Here is a 27,353-nt window from a genome sequence, read left to right on the forward strand (position 1 = left end):
TGAAAAGATTCAAATAGTTACTTGTCGAAGAGCAGAAAAGGCTCAATTCTAAAATAGTGTTCAGCATTTATCGCAGAAGAAAGACAGCCAAAATAGAGGCCACCACTCTTGAGACTCTAAGATAGCTAGATATATCTGACTATTCATTTAGATTGCATTACTGATCAAAGCATACCTTCCAAACTGGGTGTAAAAAAAAATGTTCCTGCTACAAGAAGGTGCACTCTGATAATAAAATTTAATAATTACTTTTCCAAAGTGTCTTCCTCACCCAATTAACAGGCCATTACTGTCAAACACTCAGGAGTTAACAGGCTATGTAGCACAGTGTAGTGGACCAAGTTAGAAATGGAGTGCAGGAATTTTTCTGTCCAGCCTGATTTTGTAGGATCAGTAGTGCCCTGCAGCTTTACTGCCATCACACCTGTGTGATGCTTGACCCTAAAGCCCAGATGGAGCATAAGTCAAGCCTCAAAAGCAAGTTGACCAGAAGTGTACAGAGATATTTGGTGCTGTATGCAAACACAGTGTGGTAGGACTTCAAAGCCACTTCTGTCAAGAAAGATGAGCACATGTGAGAGAGACTGGTCTAATTTCAAGGAGACATATAACTGCTCTGTTTTGATTGCTTAGGGAGACAGGCTTATAGATACTCTTCTATCCAAGAGCACATTTCTGAACTAGTCATTATAGAATCACTGAATGGTTTGGATTGAAAAAACCTTAAAGATCGTCTTGTTCCACCTTCCTGCCATGGGCAGTAACACCTTCCACTAGATGAGGTTAATCCAAGCCCTGTCCAACCTGGTCTTGGACATTTCCAGGAATGGGGCAGCCACAGCTTCTCTGGGAAACCTGTGCCAGGGCCTCAGCACCCTCACAGGGGAGGATTTCTTCCTAATAGCTGAACTAAACCCACCTTTTTTTTTTTTTTTTTTTTTTTTTTTTTTTTCAATTTAAAGCCAAGATTTAGTCAAGATTTGCTTTAGGTAGCTTGTTTCAGTGAGAGTAGCTGGACTCAGAGTTCTGAAAATTTGCTCTCCGAGGTAACAGCCAAACATTTCTATGATACGGTCTTCAATTTGATACATTTGTGTAACTATTAAGAACAATAAGTAACACCAGAAACTCCAATGAGAGTGACTTTTCAGCATGAAGGATTTTTTTAGGTCCTCCAAGAAGATAAGTATGCATGAAAGGCAGAATTAGATGGAATATAGCTTTTGAACACATCTGGGACTCCTCTGCTTTGGGGAGAGACCAAAGAAAATGTGTATCCTGAAAGAAGTCCCAGTGTAAAGTCACATTGTTCTAAGCATGACTTTCTAGAATTTAAAAAAAAAAAAAAAATGTGTGCATGATCCAGCTTAGACCATTATAGGAAATACTCTGCAAAAGGTACTTTTTTGTGTTGCTCAGTTATTTTTTCACTTGTTTGAAAGCAAAATGCCTGTTTCCTTCTCTTAAAAAAAATGTCCCTTTGTTTCAGCACCTTCTGCCTAAGTACTTCAGCATATTGCATTATATACACTGTGAAATTCGGGGGTGTAAATCTTCCCTCTGTGTAGAGTCCTTGTTTTTTGTTTGTAAAAAATAGAGTGTAAGGGGACATAAAACGTAAGTGAATCAAGCCCTCAGCTAGCATTTAATTGATAAGAACTAAAGCTAATATTAGATAACAAACAAATGGTCTGTTGCACAGGCATTTAATTAAACACCAAATTAATGCAGTAATGACCTACTGGAACTAACAGCCAGAAATGCTTTACTGCAGGCTAGCATCTGGAATGTTTCACCTTTTTTTTTTTTTTTCCTCCCCTCTTCTCTCCTGTACAAATACATTGAAAATACATACATTCATTTTTAATACTCAGTCTGGAGTGCTTCTGCTTTGTCCTTTGCCCTGTCTGAAACCTTGACATCACTGGACACCAAACAATCTTTGCTGGTGCCTCTTTCCTGATAGGCATAGAAAGCAAATGGTAAGCTGGTGATCCTTTCTGTTCCCCCTCCACACCATCCTCTGCGTCATTATCTAGTTGAAACCCATACACCTTGGGTGATTACACACTGCCCAGAAGATTAATTGCAGACAGTACTTTGGATAATGGTCTCAGGTACGGAGCCTTCCATGCCGTGGAGAAGGCACAGGAATCAATACATTTCTTTATCTGTACAAGCCCATGTCTATAAAAGTGCTTTCAATCATACCCTGGAATATCTGAGGGGTGCGGGAGATTAACCATGCTCAGACCCACTCAAAAATCCTTCAGTCCATGCCAAAATTTGCAAGGAAAGTCTTTAAGGGCACCTCAATCATGACTTGCTGTCCTCTGCCATGCTACATGAAGTTATATTTGTGCTACAAAGAAAACTTAGGTGTATATACATACATACATACATATATATATATATATAGACATGTATATTAGTTACTGACTCTGGATTCAGCCCACTGGCCCTCGACATTGATGGGAGTCAGGTCCATAGTCTTCCTGGCTTCCTCTGCAGTCCGTGGAGAAAGATACCCATCTCCCTTCAGCATCTGGTGCAAATGCTGGGTGAGCTCCACCCCTCCTGGCAGTGCTTTGCTCTCCCCATGGGATTGTAAAGGTCCTGCCTGGCCTCTCTAAGCTAAATACCGACTTATAACGGATGTGTCAGGGCCTACATGTCTCTCAAAAAAAGCCTAACAGTTTTATGGCTTTTGGAGCAGATTTGTGTTCTAGAGATCTAACTTCTAGGCCAGTCTTGCTCCAGTTTCAAGCCCTTCTAGTTTCTGCTATTAACACAGACCCCCCATGTGAAATGAGCACATCTGCAACACCATTTGAGTTCAAACACTTCTGTAAGTGTCCAAGGTAAGAACTGAGGCAAACACAGCTTCAACTGTTATCTCACTAATTGTAGTCTGAATGATAGAGGAAGTGGAGGGACAAGTATACGATTGTTTTCTCACACTTCACATAGTACTTGCTGTTAGTTAGGTGCATAAATTAGTCTGAGGTCTTGGAGCAAAACTCTATCTCACAGCAGTACAAAAGATGTGAATCATATCTATCTAAACACTTTACTTGATAGACTGCATTTTCTTTTTAGAGGGGATTTTCTATCACCAGGTTTTGCCTCTTTATTTATCCGTGGGCTTTCCAGGCTGGGATAGAAACAGAATCAATCTTGCATTCTGCATCTCTGGTGTGCTCATCTTCAGATTTTTAATTCATAAGGCTACACTGAAAAAATAAGTTCATATAATACCTGTTGCAGTGTGCTCCCACCTGCAAGAAAGCCCGTTTTGGAGCAGGGCTTTAGATATCTGTTTTAAAAATCTGCATCAGACCAAGTGATATAGATTTGTTGTATTATCAGTAGGATACTAGTCAAGACAGTCGATGAAGTCTAGAACACCATTCATTTCGCATTAAAACAGACACTTGCATTTGTAGAACAGAGTAATGCCCTGGACTCCCTTTTCTATAAAGACTAGGTCTTAACTGCCCATGGCTTAGATTAGAAACCTGAAATCAATTATAATAAACTTGGTACTAGCATAATAGTTATCATAGTAATAACAACAATCATCATAATAATAATAATCACAGCAACTGCAAAAAAATTTAAGAGATTTGTAATGGTGCTGATGACTCAGTAGGTGAATGACACTTCCAGCTTGTGCCTGGGAGTTAAGTTTCACCGGAGTAATTATTTTTTGGATGAGGGATAAATCTGAGACCTTTCCTTGTCATTACAGACTCTTATCATTTTATAAGAAATAAGGGTTGACCTCAGGGTCTTTGTCATGTGACAAAGGGGAATTGTAATTTAGTTACTTAAATTCCTCTTGCAGCTTCCAGTACAGACCTTCTGTATCTTTCCCTATCCTCCAGTTAAAAACTAGCACCATCCATTGAAAAACAGTTCTTGTGTGCTGTAAAGAAAGCAGTAACTTTTCAAGACTTTGATGCTGAATGCATACACAAACATATCCATGGAAATGTATGATTACTCACACTCTTCAGGCAAATTCCATTCCCGTTTATAGTCACTGACTCTTACTGTGATCACTTTGATGCTTGGCTTGAGAGCATTTATACTGATATAAGTAATGGAAAAACTCCTGAACGAGGAGTACATTCTCTTTTTTTTTTTTTTTTCCCCCTCAGGCAATAGATGAAGTGCTAGCTACACCTTCTCTAAACAAAAGTACAGGTAACACCTCCCATCAGAGCACTGAACAGTACTAATTAGTTCATTAAGCATCCCAGCATCCCTGTGCGGTAGGTATGTATTTTATTATCCCCAAGTTAGCAGGCAGGTAGAGATGACTACCTCAAAGACACACTTATGGTAAATGAAGGAATTCTAACACCGACTCCTTTGTTCTACTGGGTAAACAGGCAATAGTTCAAGGCAGCTTTAGTTCCACGTCCCATTATCTTTGTTGCTTTCTGTGTGTCATGTGGCAACACAGAAATAAATTAGGAAGACACCTTTTCAGTGGTGAAAACAGGAATTATTAAAACAGGGTAGCTTCCTGTTATAATAAAGTATTGATGAATAGGTAGAGCTCCTATCAACAGCCCCCTTTGCTCCTTGTGCTCATACACCTTTTCTAGTAAGGTCTGAAGGGAAGCACGGTGTGACTTTGAGAACAAACCCAAGCCGTTCCAATGCAGCCTGCATTGTACACATGTGTACACAGTATATGAACTGGTGCTACTAGGGATAAGGCATCTGGAATATCAAGTTCAGATGGCTCAGAACCAGATTGAGCTCATAAAATGAACATTACCACAGCCACAAAACTAACCGAGGTAATCATGTACTATTTAGACAAGCAGCAGCATTGCCCTTTGTGAAGGGCTTTGGAATGTGCAAGTCAAGTGTATGGTTGCATAAAAATTGGGGATATTACACCCAGAGAAATCCTCAGAAGACAACAGCATCATTAACTATTTACATCGTGACTCTACCCATTATCACATTTGACAAACAGTTTAATTTCAAGGAGGAAAAACAAAAATAAAAAATAAAACAAACACACAAAGACACAAAGAGGGAAAGAAGAAAGCTGTGCGTCAACAAAAGCAGTTCAGAAATGAAAAAAAGGCAAGATGTCAAGCACCTCGAAGGAGGGAGATGGGAAATAAAAGATTCTGCTGTTTTCCCTCTTCGCTTGCTTTCATTTGAGATAAATCATGATTATTTATCAAATTTAGAATTTATTACAACATGGCATTAATTTGAAGACATGCACAGAGGAACAAAGAGCCTTTACTCTCAGCCCCATTCTTCACAGTGAATTGAACAGTCACTTACAGCAATGACAACGGTCAATTTTACCCATATATGAGAGGTATATTTCACAACCAAAAGATCCAAGCAATTATTAGATTGAGTGTTGGTGGTGTATAAAATTAGCCTGAGGGATAATTTGGTCTTTGTGTGACTCAGCTGCTACTTTCCTGACCAGACAAGTCTCATAACATAGCAATTGTTTGAAAAGGCTGAGGCTATGGAAAGCTGATGCAATTTTTTCTGACTGTTTAAACAGGCTCAGGAATATGTATTGAACAACTGACAAAAGCTACTGCATGAAAGACAAAATGCCTGAGCAATTTCGGCCATTTCAGTTAAGGTCAGAAGGCTCCTGAGGAGAAGCAGATTTCTTAAACATGAACTGTGGCAAGTTAGCACAATTCATTTTGTTCCTCTTTGTGTTAGACTGAGGTGAGAATAATTTTTTACATCAGCAATTGTTAGAGGTGCCCAAACGAACTACTGGACAGCTCAAATCTTGAGGCAGATCTGCCATGCAAGTTTGGAGATAGGACGAGAGGAAACAAATTCAAGTTGCATCAGGGGAGGTTTAAATGGGATATTAAGAAAATTCTTTTCACTGAAAGGGTTGTCAAGCCCTGGCAGAGGCTGCCCAGGGCAGTGGTGGAGTCACAGTCCCTGGAGGGATTTAAAAGACACGTAGATATGGCACTTGGTGGGCTTGGCAGTGCTGGGTTAATGGTTAGACTTGATGTTCTCAGAGGCCTTTTCCAACCTAAATTATTCTATGATTCTAATAGGTAATATACAGATTTGAGGAGCAAGCTTCTCCAGAGCCATAGGGTTGTTCAAACATGTCTCAATGAGAACAAGAAACTGTGAGCAAGAAGGCAGCATTTTCTTTTTTAATCAATTCAACAAAACACTTTGCCAATCATCCAAGTATCATTTCCTTGTAGGTGGGGCTTCCCCAAGTTCTCGTGGTGGGAGAGGGACAGTTCCCACTGCATTCAGTAGGTCACAAAATTTTTCACACCTGCCAAATTACATAGCTTTGTACTTCAGTCCTCTCAACTGGAGGCAATATGCAAATAACTTCTTACCCATATTTTAGAGATGAAGGTATGAATAAAAATGTAAGCTGTTATGCCATTCCACTTGTAAATATGTGATATACATGCAAGCAAAAGAATTAAGGCAAGACATTTCTTTAATTGTGTCCATTTTAGTATGTCATTAATTATTTTCTACTGCATTTTTCATTTCCTAAAGGAGAGTACTTGCTTAGTGAGCACTTATTAAATGCTCTCTTTTTAATTCATAAGGGAAAATACAGTCTCATGATATGTTTACTACATATTATTCAATTTTTATTTTGAAGACAGAATCATTTATTTCTTTCCAAGCTTTTCAGCAGTTCTCAACAATATACCATCTGTCTGCTTTGTAGGCATGAATATATTTAACTTCACAACAAGACTAAAAAAGTACTGTATAGGTGGGGATATTGAGGCAAAAAAGTGCTAGGTTGAAAAATACTATCTAATTTTAGGAGTGTATTTTTATATGAGAATAATATGACCCAGTCTTTCCTCTTAGTCCTCTTGAGATGGTCATAACCATTTCCAAGAGCTTCTTATACATCCTCCACCTCTGCTGCCCCAAGAAGGAGGATGAGCCAGGAGCTGTGTGTGAATCAGAGCAGGTACTGGGGGCCAGGGATGAGCTGAAACGTGGATCTGGAGTCGTGGGCAGGGGCTGGATGGGGATCCTGACTGAGGCTGGTCTGTGCCATTAAAGCCTACTAGTATCCAGAGCCAGTAGGCTCACACCAAGGTGTAACCATTCTTCCCATCCCTTTCTGCTTTTCAAACACCCTTTACACGGTGAATTTCAAACTGCTCCTTTTGTCTCTGTTCTTGTCACTTTCAAAGTCTATCTGTCCCAGACACCTGTCTCAGACACTCGTGTGCTCAAACCCAGACTTTGCCCCCAGTTGCAACATCCTCTCCATGCTCACGATATCCTCAGGCTGGTTTGTGTTCCAATACATTCAAATTCTCCATTACACCAAAGCCCAGACAAAATTCTTTCGTCTTATCCATCCAGCTCCAGATCAGCCAGCTCCTCATGTCAACAAAATAGTTTTACCTTTCTTTTTGATAAGCATTTTTTGTCATAGAATCACAGAATATACTGAGTTGGAAGGGACCCACAGGGATCATCAAAGTCCAGCTCCTGGCCATGCACAGGACAACCCCAACAATCCCACTTGGTGAGCTCTGCCAGCCCTAGTGCTGGGGAGCCTGTTCCAGTACCCAACCACCCTCTGGATGAAAAACCTCTTCCTGATATCCAACCTAAACCTTCCCTGACACAGCTCCATGCATTTTCTATGCATCCAGACCAGAGCGTGCTTAAACACCCTGGGTCAAGATGAAATATTTGTTTACTCCAGTTGCTAAATTCTGAGATATCTTTGCTGAGCAAATAATTTCATTTTGGAAAGACCTACAATCAGTCGCAGAGAGATTCCATAATAGCAATATGCATACACATGCACAGAAATAGACATGCAAAATCATCTATGAACACCCAGATAGCATAGAAAATTTCAACTTGATCACAGAAGTTGCCAAAACTATTATTATTAAAAACATGTATGAACTTTCTAGAAAGCGTTGCTGTCAGTCCTACTCAGAATATTTTAATCAGAGATCCCCGCCATATCTAGAATAAGTTCTAAATTTAATGTTTAAGGTAAACAAAGTATGAAATATGCATACATTACATGGCATATAGCAACCACAGCTATATTTAAACCAGCAAATTTCCTTAATCTGGATTTGAATATTAGCAGATTAACACTTTAGAAGATTATGCTCAGGATTTTCATGTATTCATGCATAAATTGGACATTTGAATCAGTATTTAAATAGCTAAAATATGTCTTCTTTTGAGAGTTCTCAGTACTCCATTTCCTCTGTCTTTTCTGCAGAATTTTTGGGTGGGGTAGTGTTTTTTATTTCTAGTTAACAACAAATTTTCAAAATATACAGTTTCATGAACTCTGAAGCTATTTACAAAGTCAAGACACATTTGGGAAAGAGGTTCAGTCTAAAAAGGGAGCAGAAAATAAAGTACTAAAAGGTTAAACCATTTATTACAAAGTTCACTTTTTTCTTTTTAAATATTTTTTGAAATTCACTGCCAATCCACTATCAAGTCAAAATGAAGACATCAAATATAAGTAATGTTTTACCATAACAAATGCTCTTACAGACCATATGGTTGGGAAGAATAGGTGATCCTTCTTTTCTATTATTATTTTTTTTAATAAAATAAACTAGAATGCATTTCTCTACTCATAATTTATTTTCCTCTGATGTTTTTTTAGCCTGCCCAGGAACTGAACTTTTCTTTACATTTGTAATTCTCATGTAATTCATCTGAAAATCAGATGCTGTTTTAAAAAGACATAATCAGAAGCATGCCAGCATTTCAAATGGTGCTGTTTAATATTTTTATCTTCAGGAAAGCATGTGGCAGTGATAATTACCCGAATTTGATGATCTGCATAGATAACACCACTGCATTATTCTGTGTCAGTGGTATAAACAGTGCCCCCACAGTACCCTCTGAAATGTCCCACTGCAGTAATATCAAGCTGTCATGATTTCATAAAATGCAGATGAAGACTTGTTTCACTGTCATTCCTTGGGTACTAATCAGGGAAATCTAGAGAATGAATATAAAATTTAAAAAAAAAAAAAGTTTCATGCTCTGCAGAGCAGAGAAAACACAATTTCAGACTGTGGGGCAGGTTGTTTCCAGATCTCATCTTAGAACAGGTGAGTCTTTAGATTAAGAAGCATCTTAATTCAAAAAGCAAAATGAAGACCAAATGACACAATATTTCAAAAGGTACCCACTAGTTGATGGAGTTTTTTGTTCCTAAATTGATGCCTTGAGCTTGCTTCCTTGACATGATGCTGCAGTGTCTTTTCTCCTGCTTGACTACTCATCTCATCTACTGCAACTTCTGTTATATGGTATTTATTTTGCTGTCACTACACATGATCTGGTTTAATCTCTGTGGACAGCACTGAATTCTATTAATCCACCTCTCTAGACATGGAAAGGTACTGATTCACCTGAATGCCTATATTCCAAATATACAGAAACCAACCCACTTAGCAGTTCACAGAAAAGCCAAAGGAAAAACATATCAGAATTCTCCTACAAATAATCCAGACGTTTCAGGTGGAAAACATTACAGGGTCTTATTCAAAGCCTATTGGATTGACTGTCACTACACTGAAGTTACCGCAGTAGATGTAAACACAATTCCTGTATATTCCTTAAAGAGGAATTCCAGTGAGGCAAACATTTCAAATAAAGCAAATTTTATCCTCCTTGCATATTTACTCTCATTTTTGGGGAGGTGTTTTTCTTCCTAGCTGATGTGGAGCAGAAAGTCATAACTTCGGATAATCCAGGAATAGAGTCAAAATGCCACAACTTGATTATGAATGAAATGCCATCTGGATTCCACATTCAGGCTGATCGACAAAAGTCACTAGAACGCTCCGTGTCTCCATACCCATCTCTAAAGCTAGCCAAATGGTAATAAAAATGACCTTCCAATAAGGTCTTCCCCCCCCCCCCCCCAATATTTCTAAGCCTCTGTTAGATCCTAGGACGAATAATGTTATACTTCCTCTCATAATACAGCTGCATGTATTTCTTTTTTCAGAGGGTGCTGATTGGACTAAGGACTTTCACTGAACTGTTTTGCCATTGTCCAACACAGCTTGTTTTTCTCTGACAACTTCTCACAAACTCCTTTTTTTTTCCACAAAGCACAGTTATGTTAAAGCGTAAATTTCATTCCCCTTGCTGATAAGTCCTTATCTTTATTCTTATTGTTATACCTCTCATGTTATTGCTGTTTCTCACTTCACCTTGCAGGGCTTCATATGTCCCCCTAAACCTTTCCAAAGGTACCACAATATTTTCTTGTAGGGACCCTTTTCTTCTTGCCATGCATATGTTTGATAGCCTCTCCTTAAGATTCCCTTTCAGTGTGTGTTAGAAGACATTCTTGAACTTGTCTGCAGCTATTTCTAATTTGTCTGATCTTCATCAGTCAGTTTAAAGGAGCATAAAATGTCATCTGCCTCATCCGTCACCATGTGTGTATTAATGTATTTATCTGATACACTTCCTCTTGCTCATCTAGGCTTGATGCAATTCTGAATCTTTCAGATCTCCTAATTTATTTCAGTCACTCTTCGGGCTTACTGAAGTTGAATTTCTCAGGTGAACTAGTCTGAAATGATGTCATGCTTTAGCAGTTCTATAAGCAATTATCATCTTAATAGCCTGTAAGCCCTGTTTTGTATACTCTTTTGGTCTGCAGCCAAGCAAAGAAGTCTGTTTACTCCCAAAACTCTCCACTTTCTTTATGGAAGCAGGAAAAGAAGCAAACTAAACAAAAACTGGCAAAAGAAACCTGTCTTCACTGGGTAGCTTGGCATTGCCATCATGTTAGATTGTCTTGAATGCTGATGATTCAGCCATGGCACTTATCTTTGGACAAAATACACCTGTATCTTTGATTGTGATCAATAGTAACTGATCTATTTCGTTCCAGATAACCTAAGCAGTGTGTCTGGTTTATGTAATCAGTACCTCTTTGCCTCAAAGTCTCCAACTTGAGCTCAACCTTGCACGAAGCTAGAGAAAAACTCTGACAAACTTCCTTCACAGTTTGCCACTCTGGCTTGGGTCAGAGAAACTGGTTTAACAGTGGGATATTTCATCTCACTTAAACTTAGGATATTGACCCAGGGGTGCTCATGTCCTATCCTCAGAAGTGCCCAAGGCCAGGCTCAATGGGGCTTCGAGTAACCTGGTCTAGTGAAAGGTGTCCCTGTCTATGGCAGAGTGGGTTGGAACTGGGTCATCCTTAAGGTCCCTTCCCACCCAAAGCATGATAGGATTCTATGACGATTCTAAGCATTAACCTTAATTGAAATTTTTTTTTTAAGTCTGCAGAAATGGATCCATTCACTCCCAAAGGGTGTCTCTCTCTCCATACAGAGAATCCTCAGTGGCCAGCTCTGAGTAAGAAAGAATAGGAATTACCCATCTTCTATATCTGAAGAAGCTCCATAGACTTTTTTCTATGTGACTAACCAACATGCCCGATACACTGTTTGCACAGTTTTTTGTTTCACCTCTAAGCTGAGAATCTACGTTTTTCCACCTGGTCTGTACTGTAGTCTTTGTCAGCTGTATTTACTGAATCTCCATTTCATACACAAAGAATTAGCTAAGGCAGCAACAACAACAACAAAAAAATATTAATTCTTAGAACTGCAATCCTTGGTTGCAGATTCTTGGTATAAAGCACATGGAAAATTAAAGTGGGACAGATGTGATTTTTGAGATTAACGACTCAGAGAACTTTTGTGTTTTCAACAGCAATTAACACTAAAAAAGTGCTTGAAGGAAATTCTAGACACTATGTGTTTCCACATTTCCAGGGGTGTCCAAGGTACCTTGTAATTTGTTGTCACTTTCTTCTCTAGTCAAATTTGAATTCTTTACCCCCAAACGTCATATTTTGAACAGGGTAAAGGTTTCTCCCTTCCTCACACCTTGCACATATTGAGAAGCACAGATGTGCTCTTCAATGCAATTATCAAAAGCTCTAAAATATAAAACATCGATTACCATCCCCTTTCCCTTTGCTCCTGATAACCTCTACTGCAGTGGAGTCCTCAGGGAAATTTGACAAACTTGAGAAATAAAGAAGACTTTTATTTAAATTTGCTGGAAATATTTTTGCTGGCGATGGAATACATACCATCCCTGCTGTTTGATACATCCTCTTTCTGCTGATTTTATAATACTACACTGGTGCACTGGCTGAAGCTGACCTGAGAGTTTCCACGAGACAAACACAGCCCCTTGTGTGAAGCAGTGAGCTTTATTTATAGTGACAAGATACTCTTTGTGCCTTTTTTTTTCCCCCCCTATTTCTGTGTTACGCACACAGATTTATTTACAAGCGGAAATACAGCAGTGACTACCCTTTGCTGCCGACAGCAGATGAGCTCTGCACTTTATTTAACTGACTTTGTGTCAGCTTCAATTTCTTGACTGCTTGGAGCGCAGGTTCTGTTGGTCCTTCCAAGGTATCCTTTGATCTTGCTCTGTGTTTGGTTTCCTGCTCTACCCCATGGGCCTCTGGTTTGCTTCAGGACTCCTTCCCTCACCTCCTTGCTTTGTGTCTTGAAAGAAAACAAGTACACTTTCACATGTATTATTTTACAGACTCCTATGATCATAGAGGAAGGGGAAATCAGTTCTTCCATTACAATGTGCATCACTGGAGCTCTGCTTTGCAGTCATACCAATAGCAAATAACAATTCATTTTTTATAGTTTTAACACAACAGAGACCATGACTTGGCTTTTCTTCACAAAAAGAGGAAAGATCTAATTTTCTCTTGTTTGTTGAACACTGGGCAAAACCAAATAAGGGTCAAGGGGACTGACCTCACATTGTTTTATCTCTATTCTGCAGTAATGGATGGATTTCACAGTTGCAGACAAATGTTAGATCTTAGGGCTATTCTCTTATATAGCCCATGTGAAATGAGAATTTTCCTTGTTCCGTGGTGCTTAGTCAGCTTCTAGAATATTCCTTTACGTTCTTCTGATGCAGGTTTAACAAGGGGCAGCCTGTAAATGTTTTGTAGCTTGCAATGATTATGGACACTCCTTAATCAAGAAATGTTCTGCGGTTCCTTCTTCCCTTTGCTTTATGTGAGGTACTAAGGTGATGTAAAATTACTAAAGCAGAGTTCTGGTGCACGTTCTGGTAAAAGAAGTGCTAAATAGAAGAAAATGTTAAAAAATTAGGTGATAAAGTATGACAAAATTATTGGTTTAGGTTTTGGACCAGAAAAAGACAGCTCTATACTTCTCAGACACAAGACACTTTCCTCATCTTCCAGAAGGAACCCAGGAATACAAATTCACAAGCAACTCTAACCTCACAAGAAGTTTAGATGTGCTTTGGGGATCATTTCCAGCAAGAAAAAGTTTAATAAGCACCTAACTTTTGAATTAATTCTTCTCTGTGTTCTTCCACAGTTGAATAATGGGAAAAACAAAACATGCAATTAACATACACAGTTAAATATTTTATATATTCATGTCTGTGTGCATATGTGTCCATCTTTTTGGATATTCTCTGTGTGTTCAATGGCACATTTAATCATGGGTTCTTGTTAAGCAAAACTACATATCCCTTCAGAACAAAGAGATGGGAGAACTTCACCTTTAGTTCTATAAGCAGCAACATATTTAACAAAGTAGATGTAGGTCCCATAGTAAATCCCATTTTCTGCCTAGTAACGATGGCAGAGCTGTCTGTGGCCTTACAGATGTGTGCAGAGCCAACATCATGGTTTTAGTGCCATGTCAAGTCACTGTTTGCCTGAACTAGGCACGAACAAAGAAGAGGGCTATGGATACTGCAACTGATAACGTGATATAAAACCAAAGACACTATTCATTCTTCAAGACTAAAACTAGGGAAGAACTGGGGTTTTTTTTGTCTTGCAACATTAGGTCAGTGGTCTACACATGATTAAAAAGTTTTTAGGTCTGGTCTGTAGTTATGTGTGTCATAAACCACTAGTGAAACTTCAATAGACATCCTAAAAAGTTTCTCACTTTTTTAATCAGTTATTGATATATTATATATTTTTTTCTTTTTTTCTTTTTCTTTTTTTTTTTTTTTAATTCTATTCAGAGAGAAGTTGCCAACAGAGGACAAGAATGAGTTACACAAGTGTTTCTTTTTATTGCTTGGAGTATATCCCAGCCATATCTTGACACCCTTCTCTTCTCTTTAAATCCCCCATAAAAGAAAACACATGTAGAGAGATGGAAATATGCTGCAGAATGATTCATCCAGGTTCTTGACCTGCATAATCAGAGCACCAGGTCTGCTGAGAACATCACTGAGCTCAGCAGTTGTTGGAAACAAGTTGAAGTATAGAAATTTGGGACTTCTCAGACACTCCATAAATTAAATTACTGTGATGTAAGCAATCACTGAGTGATGCCTCAGCAACTTGGAAAAGTCATATTTGGGGAAAACAGTCGGATGATGAGACAGGTAATAGAAACTGCACCTATGTAGCATAGGAACTAAGAGAAAAAGGCCTAAGGAGGTATTGCATGGAAAGATAAAATTTATATTCTTTTTCAGTTTGCAGTCAGTGACCAAACTGAAGCTGACTTAAAGATTCATCGTTCCTTAAACTTGGCAATTTTTCAGTCAATGAAGGAATTAAGTCCTTTAATGCGTTTTCTTTTTCATGTTTTAATCGATTTTTAAGGTGCATGTCAAAGTAGGTGACAATTGTCACTTCATGCAACAATACAGGGATGATGTACTCATATTTAATCAAAATTTAATCAACTGTAATAAAAGTGAACTACATAAGCTAAGATAAAGTAGAATTTCACGTCTGTATTCCAAGAACGTTCTTCATTTTCTGAAAGTCCATATCCAATCTATCAAAATTCCTGTACTTAATTATTTGATCACAAGTTCCTTTTTGGAAGGGCAAAAGCAGGAAAATCTTGTTGCACCAGCCTCTTCCAAAGCCCAGAACATGACTGTGAGCAGTATAGGCTAAGAGTCCAGCTGGCTAGTGTGAGTTACTCGTACACGATGCCAACAGAGTACCTGGAACCCCTGTGTAAACCCCTTGGTGGCTTTGAATGGTTGGCTGTGGTCAGTAGACTGTCTCCATGTCAGAGTTTCTGATACAGGTCAAAAAATGTGGCTGTTCCTGCTCTGATCTGCTACAGGCTACCTATTCAAACCACTATCACACTTTGAACTGCAGTGTAGACATCCTCCATATGCCGATGTGGGAATGCTGCTGCCTTCTCTTCACCCTCAGGTCAAATGCCTCTTTTGCTACTTTTTCACCTCCCAGATACATCCTACTGCCTATGCAAGTGCTCCCCACTCAGACTGTGTAATTACCAAATACATTTATTTCTGAAATATTAATAAATTTCACATCTAGTTCACTTACCTTTACCCTGGAAGATATCATACTCCAGAGTAAATATAAATTCTACTTATCGATACTCAGTGCTACCACTTTTCTCACAAAATCCTTTGCCACAACTTCAGTACCTCTATTAACCTAAAAATCCTGTAAACAAGAAGAGCTCATTTTTTGTTTGAAGCCCTGCATTCCCCAGAGCTCTTTGCACAACAGACACACTGCTTCTCTTTCAGGTATTCTCAGTCTTTGTCTGAGAACTTAGGCAAAACACTTTTGATCTTTATAAATAAAACAACTACTTCCAAAAGGCTGTACTCTCATGATTTTTCTTCCGTGGTCTCTACAGTCCTTCATGATGCTTGTTACAAAGTCACATCATATTTTTCAGACTCTTATGCAGCTGTTTCACTCTTTTCTCCCTGTATTTCATGTACTGGCAACAGTTTATGTTATTTTCTTATTGCCAAAACTAGAATTTTTGTCTTGCTATTATCTTTAACTTGATAAATTTTAATGTTTTTTTCTAAGTTTAGGTCAGAGTGCTCTAGGACTCTTGTCTTACTTTTCAGTCTTTGATTTCTACTGTAATCTGATCTCCCATTGGAGATTCATTGAACTCTCTGAAATTATTCCAACCACTCATGAATTTTTTTCTCAGCTCTGTTACAAGGGATCCAAAGTTTCTCTCCAAAGTCTTCTGTGAAACCAATCTCTTTCAAAAGTTAAATTCTTTCCAAGATCAAAAAAAGTCTTCAAATTTCTTTAGTTCTTTATGAGAGGTACATTTCTTCATTCATGTGCAGAATATTCAATTAAATTTCCAGCAGTGCTGGAATTCACAGCTGCTATTCTTTGTCCTCTATATACCTCCTTTTTCTACTTTTTGGTTTGCAGGTGCAGTTACATGTCTGCAACTCTATTTTATGCAAAATGTAGATTTCTGGGAATGGAAATTAATGCAGAGCAATCAACACTAGCAACTCTGAATAAAATCATATATATTATGACATATATCAGGGGAGCTAATGTGTCAGCCTGTAAGCCTTGGGAGGGTCTTGTGAGAGGCAGAAACTTGCACATACAACTACATTTTCCAGCCCATCAAACCCTCACAAATAATCAGAATGTTTAACAAATGCAAAATTACAATTTCTGTCGTTGAAGGGCACATTACCTTTTCTCACATAAGTATTCTTAGACTTACGAGATCTAAAAGCAGCAGTGTATGATCAGAGTTATGCACTTATGCATTCATGCAAAAGCAAGGCCATGAGACATCAATGTCGTTTGAAAGACACATAAAGTCAGTTCTCTACTCTACTTTGTGGTGCTATGTCCTGTGAGGAAATATAGTTTGAAAGGAAACTATAACACTATTAGACTGAGTCTAAGAGGCATCAACAAGAATGATCAGAGGCCAAGATAATATGGTCCATGAAGAAAAATCAGAATACCTGGAGCTGCTTGACTTAAAAAAACAAAAAAAGGAGATGTTTAAGAGGAACATGATAGCAGTCTCCATGTAGAACAAAAACTGGCAAATCCATGTCTTTGGATATGGATTTTTTTTGTTCTATGTGGACAGGGGAATCTTTGTTCTCCATATCAATGGACTAGAGAGAATGTCTAAGTTTCAGGTAGATGAGATTTCTGAATAGAAGGTATTCTGAACATTTGCTCATAACTGATAGTAAAGTTGTGCAGTCTCCACCAACAAGGACTTTTAAGAAGATTTAGATAAATGTCTGTTAGGAAAATATAATTCATTTTGTCTTCGGAGAGGCAAATATGTTATATTTTTCCTTTCCAATGTTCTTTCTAAAAGTTTCACAAGAAGTATAAATATCTGAGTGGCCAGTCCAAGTTTTTTATAGGCTACACGTGCTCTGCAAAAGGTTTATACCTCAGAGTGATCTTCAGTGTGATGAACGTCTACACTGAGCAAAGGCATCCCCACTTCTAAGCCAAATGTCACGTCCCCACTACCTTTAGATCTTCGCTGGGCCCTATCTGCACTCCTGTACAGCTCTAAGATATAACTTTCATTTGTATATTTCCAGTTTATTTCACATTTAAAGGATCTAAAATACTGTTGCAGTCCCTTAGTGTCGCGTTTTTTCACACCATGTGTTATGTTACCTAGAGAACAGCAAGAAAACCTGTGACTACAGAGGAAAACTGTGTAGGGCAGAAAAATCAAATCAGTACAGCCTGGACTGCATTGCCTGGAGAGCTGGTCTCAGAACGTTCTCCTCCCAGGTTACCACTTGGTTTCACCTCTGAGGGAGTGCACTGTAGTACTCCAGTACATACCCAGACACAGCAACTGTGTTGATGATGCAGATGATGCTTTGTAAACAATATCAGAATCTGCTCCCAAGAGCTCTATTAAGAGGAGTTTTGTTTCATGTTGCGGATGTAGCCTCTATATACTTGTATGAACTGCTTAAAAATCACCCAAAGATACACAGAGATCTTGAGACCACACAAGTTCAACAAGATCCCCACGAATTTCATTCTTAATGATTCTTTGATCAGTGTGGTAGACGTGAGCTACGAACCTAACTTGATCCTTCGATCCCACTGCACAATGGTAGGCAGGTAGCGGTTGCTGGCCTTCAACTTTGCCTTGGATGGCTTTTGCGTGTGGTTAATATACTCCCAGCAACTACAGAAAACTAAGCCTGATTCCTAACAGAATGGTTTTTCAATACAGGAGAGTCCAGGATCTCTGTGATGGAGGAAGTTATATCCATGCCTTCCTCCACTCCTGTGAGCTTTACTGAAGGATGTGAGAATTAGGGCTGTTTGGATTGCAGTGTTTGCTTGAATTTCAAGGATGCCATGCATAAATAATGAAGAGGGAATGTGCACCTCACAGCATCCCTACCATGGGTCTCTATGCCACCTTTTACACCAACTGTGCAGAAAACATAATGACGAAGGCAGCAAAAAAAGTTTGTCTGAAAGTTTCACGTAGTCTCACTGCATGTGAATGGGTGCCTGATTTTTCTGCTCTAAGGTTGATTGAAACAATTCCCTTTTCTCAGAATAAGTCAGCCACTTCACAGCTGGTTTGGCAGGGGTTTCCTAGCGTTTCCACTGGACTCACCATGTGGTGGTGTCTTGGTTGCTGCAATGTGCAGCACTCCAAGGAGGCTCCCTGACCACGTTCCTTTTATCCCCTTACACCAACATTGATTTGCAGCAAACTTTTTCCCCACTGCCCTTAGAAAAGGTGAAGTCAACAGCATCCCACGCTGCATCCAACTGCTCTTTGCTCAGGATGTGAGAGCATTGCTTTGTAATGATCACAATAAACAGAGAATCCCCCGCTAAGATTTCCAACGCACCATGCAGGCTGGCATTTTCAATATATATTTAAAACAACAAACCAAGACAAGCAAGTGCCTTTCCCAGAAATTGCCAATGTATGCTCTGAGATCTCTTGGATTTTGCATTGTGTCAGTCTGTGTCAGAGGCTTCAGGAAAGGTAATATAGAAGATGAATGGAAGTCTATCATTGCAGTGCCAAGATGAAAAAGTGACAGCTCATAATGAAAAGAAAAATAGTTTCCATTTTGGGCCCCTGTAAGTAAGAAAGTGACAGAGCCATGGGAACTGTGAGGCTGAAAAATGGTTCCTTTGACAGACATGCCTGTAAGTGAAAGTGCATGGGATATAATACTAGCCATAATATAGGGAATAATGATTATTTTAGGGATCACATGATTTTGAATAAATCCTTGACTAGTCCATGGAAAATGGAACCAAAAGAAAACTAGCAAAAACTGTAGTTTCATTTACAGAATAAATGACCTAAGGATGTTTTTTGGTCTCTATATCTGTGATTGAAGCCTGTGAAATGACTTTGGATATATACAGAGTAACCAAAATGAGAATCAAGAGCTTCCTGTAAACCTGAAATGGGATGCATTGCTCATTTTTTTGAAAAGGCAAAAAAACAAATGCTGTAAAAGAAAGCTTGAGCTGATAAGGAAGAAGATTCTGGTCATAAAATCTTTCATAAAGCTTCATTTTATTGAAACCACACATGACATTTGCTTTCGGGTGAGGTGAAATAAGAAATATTTCATATTTATGGAATTGCCAACCAAAACAATATCAATAGGGGCAAGTCATACCATGTAACTTAAGGCTTAGATTAAAAGTGGTGCTAAATGCTGTATGACATTCTTATTTTCAGTTTAAACGAGTGTTCAAAGTCAGCTTAAAGTAACTTGAGACTGTTAAGTCCCTGTATGTCAACATAAGGCTTTATATGGGTTTAAATGTATCTGGTTTAGAACTGACTCTGGTTAAACCAGTGTGACATCCCCTGATTGCCGAGGCCTTGGGGAAATATTCACCCCTGTGCAGAGGACCAGCAATATCAAGCTTAAAAGGGAATTACATGGTACGTGAATTTCACCCTAAAGCATATTTAAAATAGTTTTCCCTGCATGGCTTCTTTCTTCACTAGCTTTCCTCAGGAGGAAAGGTTAATAAGGATAATACTTTCCCCTTCCACATGAGTGTCTCTTTCAGGATCTCAGTGAATTCTGAAGTTCTTAAAAAAGCATTTATAGACTTTTATAAGACATTGAATTCAATTGTCTTTGCAAGCTCTTTCAGAAAAGTAAAATTTGAATGCAATGCAATGCAAAAAAAAGTAGGTAAAATTGTTGCTTGGATAGTGGAGTTTGTTTGTTTGTTTGGTCTGTTTGTTTGTTTTATTTGGGGGGTTTTGATTGTTTTTGTGGGGTTTTGGTTTTAGTTTGGGTTTGGGGTTTTTTTTTGTTGCTGGTTGGTTGGTTTGGGGGGGGGGTTGTGGGTTTTTTTTCCTGGTTTGAGTTTGGTTAATTTTTTTTCCCGACAATGAAACTGAGGACTCAGATGTACCTCTGCTGGAAGTACTTTGTGCTTATTGAGCACCCTACCTTCATGTAAAATTTAGAACCATTCTGCATCAGTTAAAATAAATGAGAAAAATCTACTAACTTCAACTGGAATAAAATTAAGGTCCAGTTAGATTGGTGAAAGCCACACCATGAAGAGAGAGAAGATTCTCCCTTGTGTGAAAATTAGCAGCCAGCTCTCTGCCATCAACACAATTGTCTTTCTAGCTTTAAGAGAATTTTAACATGGCTAAACAGGGAAGGAACACATCCTATGATCTAGCATTGAAAGAATTTAAACTTTGAGCATGAAAAGGAATTTTAAGCTACTTAAAGAAGCTATAACTAGGACAAATGGCATGAATTTAAGGAAAGGAAAGTCTTACTGTTAGGGAAAAAAGCATTTCCTAGCAGTGAGAACTGTTAGATTGCAGGATAGTCTCCCAAGGGAAGTGGTGAAAGCCGAGTTTCTTGAGTCATTTAAAACTGGACTAGACAAAGCACTCTGGAATATACTCCAGGGAGCAATCCTCTCTTGGCAAAGGGATGCACAAAATAACCCAATAGATCTCTTCCATCTTTCCTTCTTGTGATTCTCCTATTTCATAAAGCTCTGTGATTGAATAGATAGCAGAAAACTTTAACCCCTTTTTCAGAAACAGAAAGCATGTTTGACAAGATATTGTGAGAGGAAAGTCCTCTAGCAAAGAAGAGAAAAAGCTGCATTTTTCATGGCAAGTTATCAGCTTTTCTCTGTTTAGGGTGAAGAACAGTAAAGGATGGTCCAAGACTGCCAACTGGATGGCTGCCATTTTCAGTACAAGTCAATGTTTTGTTTCTCAGGTTCCCTAAAAGCTCCCGTTAGATATCGCTCAATGCTACAGGTTTGTTTTCTTTTCAGTTTCCACACACACACACTAAAAGGATGCAACTAAATCCCTGATAACTGAATGATTGTCCTTTTAAAACAGAATTGACTGGTGGCTCTCAGCAAGTTGGGCTGTGATTACACCATGCCCATGCCTAGATTCATATTGAGAAGGAACTGCCATCCCTACCCCTGCATGACCCAGGCCCTGAATCAACATTAGGAGCCATTAGGAGCTGGGAGACATCACTCTCCACTATTCCCCTTCTCCCTCGAGCAGGTGGGGAATCAATGGCTTTGGCTTCTGCCTTTCAAGACACCAGCCAAGGGCACAGAGCAGGTGCAGGTGACAGTGAAATCTGCTGCTGCTAAAGCCAGGAGAAAGTGGGTGGCTCTGCAGGGAGCGAGGAAGGGAAGTCAGGCTCTGCAAAACATTTCAGAGGAGGTCACACTTCTGCATAACTATTCAGGGAGCTTGAAGAAACACCTTTGTGGCACTGTGTAAGAGTTGCAGAGTCATTCAGCAACATGCAGGTGCCTTTCACAGATTCCTGCTGCTGTTGCTGTTGTTCTGGACCCCTCTGTGGCAGGCTTGATACAAAAACCAGGTCAGCTCTCCAAGCTTGGAGAAGGAAGCAGCAGAAATTTCCAGGAATTGGTCATCAAGTTGGTAAAAAATTAAATGCATTTATTTTACCAGAACATTTTATTTCTTTTTATTTACCCTGAAACTTCTCTGGAGCCTCTTATCTGAGCTTTTCCCTGACTTAAGAAACTAACACATACACTGAGTTTACACATGGGTACTTTCAGGCAGCATGAATATAAAAGTGGCTGTTCTGGATCAGACCAAGGATCCATCTGGCTCAGTATCAGATGACAGAGGATGATGGGAAAGGATAATAGGTATGGGATAACTGAGGATGCCTGTGAAAACAAAGAAATACAGCAAACATTTAGTGACACATCCTTAAAGTACCACCCTCTCCTCCTGCAGTTCCCTGTTAAATCTGCAGTTATAATCATAGAATACCTCAAGTTGGAAAGGATCCATAAGGATCAACAATTCCAACACCCTGCTCCCTGCAGGACTACCTGAAACTAATCCTTGTGGCCAGAGTGTTGTTCAGGTGCTCCTTGAACCCTGACAGGCTTTTCCAATACCTGTTAAAAAAAATGAAATTTTTCCAATAACTTTTTAAAACCTTGAAACAATTTAACAGCCATAATATCCCTGTGTGAGCGGTTCTAAAGATTAGATGCTTATCATCCGTTCAACCACCTCTTTTTCAGCTGTTTTGAAGCCATTAGTGGACAGCTTCTTTTGATTCTTTCCACACAATTTTTGCACGGCAAAGCGTGTGATGAAGGATACAGCAATATGTCAGCTGTAACTGCCTCAAATCGTATCACTTCTTATTTACTAGCAGAACAATGCATGTCTGCAATTGTAAAAACGGTCTTTTTGAGGAGGATATTCAGTTTGTGGCACTCACAACTAAAATAAGATGAATAAGACCCAGTTCCATCCACATCTGCAGATGCCACAAAAGCATGTGACAGAGGAAAGTAATTTTTAGTTGTTCAGATGCCAGTGGACAGTATCTTAGTGCTGAGAAAACATTTACAGCTTAAAGCTTGTCTTCTTTGGGAACACTGTTGAGCGTGCAATTGAAAGGGTCTTAACCTGAATTTTAAAGATATAAAAATTAGAAATGATTACTTTTTGCTTTAGAAGAAGAAAGACTAAATTATAAGTCTCTTTCCTTTTAATCTGAGTGGACCTTTCTTCGGCAGCTCAGGAAAAGCCCTACACTGGAAATACTTTGATTGAAATTTTCATTGAAATGTTTTCTGGAGGGGGATGTCAATTCTGAAAACATTTTCAATGCCGTCACCAGAATAAGATCTCATTGGCATTCTAATTTCATTATTATTTAAAAATAGTAAGTAACAGACTCTCAGATGTCACTCTTCAGCCTCACTGTTTGGGAAACATGCACTGTAGCTAGCTCTCTGTTGATCCTTGCTGTTCTGACAAAACACAGCAAATCTGCTGCACTCTGTTTGTAGGGATTAGCGAAATGCTGCCCAGAACTGGAGTTGGTAATTTACCAGGAACCTGAGCTTTGCACTGGATTTGCGCAGAGCACGCATCTGTTGCAGAAACCAGGCCCTCTTTTTGTCTTCAAAGCGCTTTGCAAATATTGAACAATGTTGAATATTTCTTTGGGAAAGAAAGCATGGGGCAACTTCACCCCCATTGATGTGTTACAGCTGCTTTGTGTTGGGGTATGATTTCCACGTCCGAAGGAAAAGTAATATTACACCTTTTATTCCAAATCTATCCAAGGGGTAAGACCACGTGGAGAAAATTACATTTAAAGCGTGATTAGAGTAACTCAAATAGCTGTGCCTTGCCACTGTGGCCTCAGCTACCAAAATTCAGTTTTCCATCCTTAACACAGAGACACGGTCAAAAACATCACAGGTTGGTATCTGTAAGATCGCCAGCATCTTTCAGTTCTGGGAGTCCTGCCAGTTGTCTCCCCAAATTTGATGTTATTCTTTGTAACCACTCTCTAAAAGGTTGGCCAGATCCTGCAGTTTTGGCAACCTAAAGCAATTTCCCAGTGAAGAGGAGGCTTACCAGGGCAGACTCTAAATTTGCCATGTGGCTGCTAATGACCTAGGAGCAGCACACTGGACACCTCCAGCCGTCTCGTTCTGGAAGAAAATCACAGTTCCTAAACTTTTCAGTAGAAAATAGATTCCATGCCACTTGTGGCAGCTGCAGTTCGTATGGACGATTGGTTAGAATGGATAAAAACAGATTTCCCAAACCAACTGTATTCAATGCAACATATTTTTCATATGTTTAATGGAACAGAAATTTTTATTTTAAGAGGCATTTATGAGCACTGCTAGCTCTCTGCCTAGGGAGTGAAGACCTGGTAGGGGGGAGAACTAGCAGGTGTAAGGATAAAATTAGTTTTATCACAAAATTGGAAAGGAACTGAGATTTTCTCTCCCTACTTCTGGCCTTAACCATTGGTGAAACATATCAAAAAGGCACAGGAAGATTCTCCTGTGCTCAGTTATCTCAGAGTTTAACCCTTTTCTGGGGCATTCAGGCAAAAGCACTGCACTTCAGTGGCTGGCAGAAGCAACCCAAGAGTGTTGGCATCGCAGCCTTCGGTTTGAGCCAATGCCATTAAAAAGAACAATTCCTCATTATCAGCCCTGGAAGCTTCCTCCATGCCAGTCTGTGCTTCAGAGACTCAGAGAGCATTTAGTACCTCTGTGGTGAGTCCTTGCAGACCCTCAGCACAGGAGATGAGGCACCGTGTCCTCTGTCCTCACACCCCGGCTCCCAGTTGAGTTCCAGGGAGGATTCAACACTGTTCCCACATAGCCCCTTTCCCTCTCCATTAGCTGAAGGAATATAAACCAGAGGTAGAAAATAAACTCTGAAAATGGCTTTGCTGTCACTAGATTCCTCTTATTATTGTTATCATCCTGTGGAGCAAAAGGAAGCTAGCAAAGCTCACAGCTTAGTCTAGATCTGGATCTTGTCTGAAATGTGTTCCCACATCACCTGTTAATGTCTCATTGCAGTCATAGAGGATGTTTTCAGATAGCATGAGCACTGACTTTTTTTCTGAGATGTTATAGTTAGGGGCCTGTTTATTCATGTTGAAATGAGATTAAACAGCTGATTTCAATGAGAAAATTAAGTCCAGCTTCACCTACAGCCTTGTAACCATGCCCAGTGTGACACTTAGTCTTGCCACAATCATTTTTGCCCAAAGTATCAGGTAAGGGATCCTATTAATACAGACTGTTTCATAATTTTGCTTTCACTCCTGGATTTCGTGAGTTTGAAGCAGTGGCAAAACTCATTCACTTGGGGGAACCAACAAAAATATTTCTTCTTGGTGAAACTTTGAGAAGAAAATTTTAATTCTAACTTTGCAGTTCTCCAACGAAGGGAAAGAAAGAGGTTACTTGTGCTTCAGTTTTTTCTAAGGTTTAAGTTCAGGTTGGGGTAAAAAAAAAGTTCTCTTTCTACATTCAATTAATTTTACGTGCTAAAATAAAAAAAATACACAACTCCATATAGAAAAATGGAGAAACAATTTCTAACCAAATAGGAGAATAAACACGTCTAGAGTGGGAAAAATGATGCCTCCCAGCAAGAGGAGTAGGAAGGAGGAAGATGAGTAGAGCTCCCTGAAAATAAAAGAGCAGATAGAAATTGAGAGTGGTATGAGATGGATAAATAAACAACAAGGTTACAAGTTCACAAGCCCACCCTGCAGGCACTATTAGGACTTTAATTTGCTACAATCACCAGTGTACGTGGTGTGTGTTTACTTGGAGGGGAAGGGAGTCAATTTTCTGCTTCTGACTAAATATGCTACCAACATATCATGATGCCTGGCCAAATTCACCAAAGCATGTCTTTGCTGCTCTTCACTGGATTGTGTTCAGAGACACTTGTGGTACCTGTTAAAATACTTTAATGAATCTGATACTCATGAATGGTGCTGAAATGACAGCCTTGGAAATTGAAGTCTTCTATCAAACTACAGAACTCGCACAGTATGGATGAAAATAGTGCCAGCTTCTGCCATGCTATCCTCTCAAAGTGTCTCAGATTTAACCTGGAAAAATTATTTCTGGTGGTAGCAGCACTTCAGCCCCCCTGCCCGGTCATTTCTTCCCACTTCAGATATAATTGCCAGCAAGTGTGTGGATTATCTTGGAGATTTTATACTGCAGACAGGAGCTGGGCAAGACATTTTCAACAGAATTATTTCTTATCAGAGAAAACAGTTGCATTTGAATCAGAGTGTTCTGAGAAAGTGTTAAAACTGCAGTATTCTCAAAAGGAAGCTGCTGAAACAAAATGCTTTTTTATACATTTGATTTGTATATTTTTTAGAATTATATATTGCCTTAATTGTCTTAATTTTTTTACGTGTAATATGTACCAGATTTTGCTATTCTTGAAGTGAAGCATTTTCTGTTATTAAATTTAAGAATTTCGGTGCTTCTGAAAGGTGTGATTTCTGAATTTTTATAGCAAGTCAAATTTAGAAATGGGGAATTTTATTTTGACTGACTAATGAGAATAAAAAGAGACCAAATTATCTCCATTAATTTTTTACTTTTTTTTTTAGTTCTTTCCCTCATCTTTAAACCTTTGTGGGAAGGAAGGAAAGAGCCTTTTTCTATGTACTCTATGCCAGGCAACAGTGAACTAGAAAGCTGGAGGGAAAAGAGATTTGGGATAAATTTAAAATGTTGGCTATGCTATAGCATTCAAGAAAGTTTTGAAAATATTGGGGTCCCTTGTAAAGGTAGAAGAACAATAGTCCTAGTTAGTGTTATGAGTTATTTTTCTGTTATTTATCATCTTTTCCTCTGCCCTGAAAGATCAAATCTGAATGGATCTAGTGATGGGAGGGGGAAGAAGGGTTGTGATCTCTCAGTGCAGAGAGGAGACCTTGATTTCTGATTTCCAAAGGAAATTATAGTAGGAGAGGTGGAGATAGTGGAGGACAGATCCCTGTGGTGCAGTCACAGAGGTGAGGGTGGGAAAGGAGGCTCTGCTGAAAGCAACACAGAATGAGCAATGAGAAAGTTAAGGGAAGTCTGAAAAGATCAGCATGCTGATTGTGCAGCTCTCCCCTTGAAAAAAATCCATGATGTCAGCTTAAATGATAGGTTGGAAAGCGAAAAAGAAGAAATAATCCCTTAAGGAGGTGTCTGAGAGTTGATATAGCAGACCTTTACACAGAAAAACAATGTTCGTGGTGTGTACCAGCTGATAGCTGTTCTCTCTTCTGACCTTTATCTTCAGGTGCGAGGACAAACCTGAAAGCTCACTCGTGGCTTTTCCATTTGAGACTTATCTTTCTCTTCTACTTATCACATGCCTACAAAGCAGTACTTGCCCGTTACCTTCATCATAGATATAAACATTACTGTATTCTCAGTATCGTCACTCTCACTCCACTTGAATTCTTCAACACTCATATCAAGTGATGTACTACTACATAACTTCTTTTTTTTTTTTTTTTTTCATCCTTAGTAAAGCCTTGTGGACCTGCCAGATATTATTTCATCTTACCAGTGTCTGGAATAGCCTGTTCTGTGAGATACAACTTTCAAAGTAGGCATAATTCTT

This window comes from Empidonax traillii, unplaced genomic scaffold (genome assembly GCF_003031625.1).
Source record: "Empidonax traillii isolate 1590-97213 ecotype Southwest subspecies unplaced genomic scaffold, ASM303162v1 scaffold10:size5872457, whole genome shotgun sequence".
Taxonomy (NCBI): Eukaryota; Metazoa; Chordata; class Aves; order Passeriformes; family Tyrannidae; genus Empidonax; species Empidonax traillii.